The sequence below is a fragment of the Poecilia reticulata genome, linkage group LG4 (assembly GCF_000633615.1).
Source record: "Poecilia reticulata strain Guanapo linkage group LG4, Guppy_female_1.0+MT, whole genome shotgun sequence".
Lineage (NCBI taxonomy): Eukaryota > Metazoa > Chordata > Actinopteri > Cyprinodontiformes > Poeciliidae > Poecilia > Poecilia reticulata.
Genome location: NC_024334.1, coordinates 6,480,104 through 6,484,729, shown reverse-complemented (window position 1 = coordinate 6,484,729; position 4,626 = coordinate 6,480,104).

Here is a 4,626-nt window from a genome sequence, read left to right as displayed (position 1 = left end):
TGTGAAGCACATTCCTCTCTCAGCAAGGTGCAAACCAAGGTGATACGCGCTCAATCATGAAAGAAGACCTGAAGAAATGTGTTGGCTCTCTTGGARGCTATGACGAAGAAAACGCCGCTCTCTTAAACCTTAAATTATGCAACGTCTCGAAGAAGAGCTTTGACAGCATGAACCCTGATGCGGTAGCTGCAAATTACTGAGTGATGATGGTGAAGTGTTTGCTCAAAATCTGGTGCACTTAAGGTAGAGCACAAGTTTGRTGTTTGAATCGAAGGGCAGTATTTATACTTTACGGCCTCTCATTTTTATAATTGTTATTTTTACTGTATGTTTTGACCTTTGTGTGAATGTTTTAATTTGCCTTTTACTTTGYTGCTGGTTCACCCAAATTTCCCCACTGAGGGTCACAAAAAGTATATTTCTATTCTATTCTCAGGGACTTCATCAATGACTGTGARCACAGTAAGTCTGATTTTGTGGATCCTACTATACATTTGGGAAAAYAGTGTGAATTACAGTAAACTAAGAAAGAGTACCCGGCCCAGTAGAACTGAACTGAGCCACAGTTTGAGCTCATCTTGCTGACWAAAATATGTGGAGCCTTGACTAAATGCTCTGTGTGAAGTCTTCAATCTTCTCAAATCATCTGAAGACTGCTGCACCGTGATTATGTGTCAAACATGTAACTCATGACGCTATTTCTCAAAATCAGCATCCACCATAAGAAGCTATAAAAATTTAAACTGTGCACATATACAGATTAGAGATTAATCTAATTGTCCTGGGGAAATGGGATTTTGCAAATTAAAAATCTCTTTAATCTTACATATCAGAGAAAAACATTTGGGACAGCTGCAATTCATGTTCTCTCTCCTTTCTGTACTGCATGCTGCGTTCTACTTTGTTCATTTTGTAGATGTATCCAGCAGAAAGGGTCCAATACAAAGCACTGACTATGTCAGATAAGGCTACCTCTGAGAAAAACACTGCAATTTCAGCAGTCCAGCCTGCATCAAGTGACATTTTGCAGCATTTCCAGTAGTGACAAAACACCTGAAGATAATTTCCTGTTGTGGAGTGCTGGTGTCAAAAGTTCATGGAGAAAAAAAAAGCTTCAGTACTGTAGAAAAGTGAAGGTAAAACTAAAGTACCTTGCCTAAGTAATCATTTCCTTTTTTATATTTTGCTAGATTACAACTTCAAACTTCAGTTTTTTGGAATTTGATTCATTTTAGGGTTTCAACATGCATATAATAGAGTTTGGGTTGTGATTTCACAGTAGTAATGTGAGAAGAAAACATTTATGAGGCAATGAAAACATTTATTTCTGATTATTTGTACTGGAGACCTGCACACTCCTCAAGTGAACACCACTGCTTTTGCAAACACTTATTTTTCTTCCCCTCATAAATTCAGGGTATTACAGCTGCCAGCCCAGTGGCGCAGTTGGTAGAGCTGTTGCCTTGCAGTAARAAGATTCTGGGTTCGATTCCCGGCCCCGGTCTTTCTGCATGGAGTTTGCATGTCCTCCCTGTGCATGCGTGGGTTTTCTCCGGGTACTCCGGTTTCCTCCCACAGTCCAAAAACATGACTGTTAATTGGTCTGTCTAAATTGCCCCTAGGTGTGAGTGTGTGTGTGCATGGTTGTTTGTCCTGTGTATCTCTGTTTGCCCTGCAACAGACTGGTGACCTGTCCAGGGTGTACCCTGCCTCTCACCCGGAATGTTAGCTGGAGATGGGCACCAGCAACCCTCCTGACCCCACCAAGGGAGAAGGCTGCAAGAAAATGGATGGACAGCTGCCAGCCTTTTAAAGAAATGCTGAAACATGCAGCAGGAAATTTTCAGCATATGAAAGTTCAACTCGAAACCCAACCATACCATCTCCATGCTCAGGGTCTGGTAAATAGATAAATTACAGCAACGTTTGACTAAAACTTTCACCTTTTGTGATTGCTTAAAACCCTCAAATTATACGTTTTTAGTTTGATGAGGCTTTAAGTTATCTCTCAATCAAAATCTTATGGTTTGAATATGAAAGCCAGGTGTGAAATAGCACTGAATAGGGAGCTGACTGCAACCATCTTTAAGATGAAAAGACACGCTCAGTTCATCTATTCACCGTTCTGTTGACTTGACAGGACTATTATCTGCGCTTCTCGTGTTCCAGAGAGCGACTGCTCAATTTATGTGCTTAATGCTTTCAACTGATTTTAATCTCGATGAAGAAACCGAGCACTTTGAGCTGAAAAATAACTTATTTTGTAAGTAAATTATGTCCTTGAGAGGTAGAAAATAAATAATTTATTCAAAAAGGAGGAATTCAGGGATACCTGACTGACACCTTTCCACCTGTGTTTAGGCTCTGGAAAGTGACAAAAAGAAGAATCAGTGACCCATTGACCTCCTTACACACAGCGTTCTTATACATGCACCCTCCGTATAAGCACTCCTGTGTAAAAAGCTAAAGACTATGTAAATTAATTAATTGATTGTTTTTCTTATTAATTGATTTTTAAGTTGAACAGTCATTGGCCTCCTTAACCATTTCTTTGTTTATATTGGTCATACGTAAATGTTTGTGATSACCATTTTTTCCCCCTCTGGACCAAGAAAACCAAGTACATGCAAAAAGTAACTTTTAAATTATTTCTTAATTCAGAATAAAACACATATTTAGCACATTCATTATGATGTATCAAAGATGCCTCAAAGTAGAAAATTTAAGTATTGCACTTTTGTCAGGTCTTCAGGGAGTTCAAGACCTGCTAAAAAAATTCATTTTCATTTTTGTGCAGATTGTCTCCTTCTAAGGTAGAACACAAGGCAATATGGTACCTATTTTGTATAGCTGTTTGACATTTGGATTTATTTATAAAATTAAAATACRTATTAACCAAAAGATAATCAACTGTATGCAGCGAAAACAGTTTTCTGAGACTTCATAAATAAACATCTTTAAGTCACACAATCTCTGGCTCTGCATTATGAGTCTTGTAATTATAAAGTAAATACTGCACCCAAAGAATAATTAAAATACCATTAAAACCCACAAAAAATTTGGCTTGAACTGCTCATTACCACAGTCTGCACATTTTTTGAGGCTCCTCAGTTTGCTAAGATGTTCAAAGGCTTGCATGTTAGTTTAATTAGTGATTCACAACTGATTGCAGCTGTCAGGGAGAGGGTGCATGGCTGTTTTTCAGCCTGAGCCAGCTCTGCGATGAACTGGCAATCTGTGCATGGCAAACTTTCCCTTCATTTAACATTGGTTCTTACATTCTTCATCTTCCAGGGATGCTGGATAAAAAAAAAAAGTGATGAATTCATGCTGGGTTGTTTTGCGCTTAGATTCCTTAATTAATGCACATCTTTTCACGGCATCATGTGAATAGAGTCTGTGGAAATGTCCACTCTGAAAGCCTGCAACCGCTGTAGCCCGCTCACTCAGGATGAATGTTATTAATCGGCCATCAGATACAGYGTACTGAACCATAATCACAACCAAGATGTCAGAACATTACTGGCAGAGTGATGTGCTMAATTTTCTAGATTACCAGGGTGATGGTGTCCTCATGGATGCTTTCACATGCAATCTTTTACACATTCTCAAAAATTAAGTGCCACTGTYGTGTGTGCAATAGAGTGAAAAGTGACTTCATGATATGGAAACATACACACACAAAAAAAATCACACACAATATTACTATTGATGATCTGTTTGAGTGAGTGTTGATTCTAGAAGATGACTATTATTGTTTTTAAGGTACGCATAAATATGTTAAGATGCAAAATATACCTCAGACAAAGTTCAGGACATGTTAGCGGTGTGCGTAATGAAAGTAAAGTTTTTTGAAGTGACTTCAAAAATGGGACTTAGCTACAGTCATGCTATAAAGACAACACACCCTCTGTTAATCCTAGGATTCAAAATAGAAATAATCTGGTTTTAGTGCTGCACAGAGCAGCAGCTGCTCGCCTTGCCACAAGGAGGTCCTTGAGTTTTAATCCTGATTTGAGGTCAGGATTCTAAAAGTCATGTTAAAAAAAATTAAGAAATTMAATTCAATTTATGTCATTTTAGAAAAAAATAATCTGACTGTAGAAGCTTTAAATTATACATAAACACTACAATTTTTTTTTATACAGCGTATTATTTAGCAAACTAGTTTGGTTTTGAAGTGAAAGGCAGTAATGTCTCTAACACTAACTCATMATTTATTAGACAATTAAAATAACTGTCAAAGTCTGAACCTAAGTGATTTTAGATGATCATTTCTAATGCAGCACCGTTAGAAACCATCACACTTTAGACAAGCATCACAAGCGCTCAAACAATTACTCGAGGATCTCAACTCTAAATYCGACAATTTGTGATGGTGTGAAGAGCGGCCATGTTTCACAAGTACTAATAACACATGAAATGCGACACTAAACATCAAATAATTGTCTTTYTCAGGGGATCCAGMGAGACTTGTTGTCACATAYGGTGATTGCTGATGAACAAAGAGCAGCTACAGGCCCACAGTTGTCAATATCTGATAACAAAAGCACAGAAATCACTTTTAAAGGGCCAATTACCATTCTATAAAATCCTATAGAACAAAGGGAACAGCACACTCAAAGA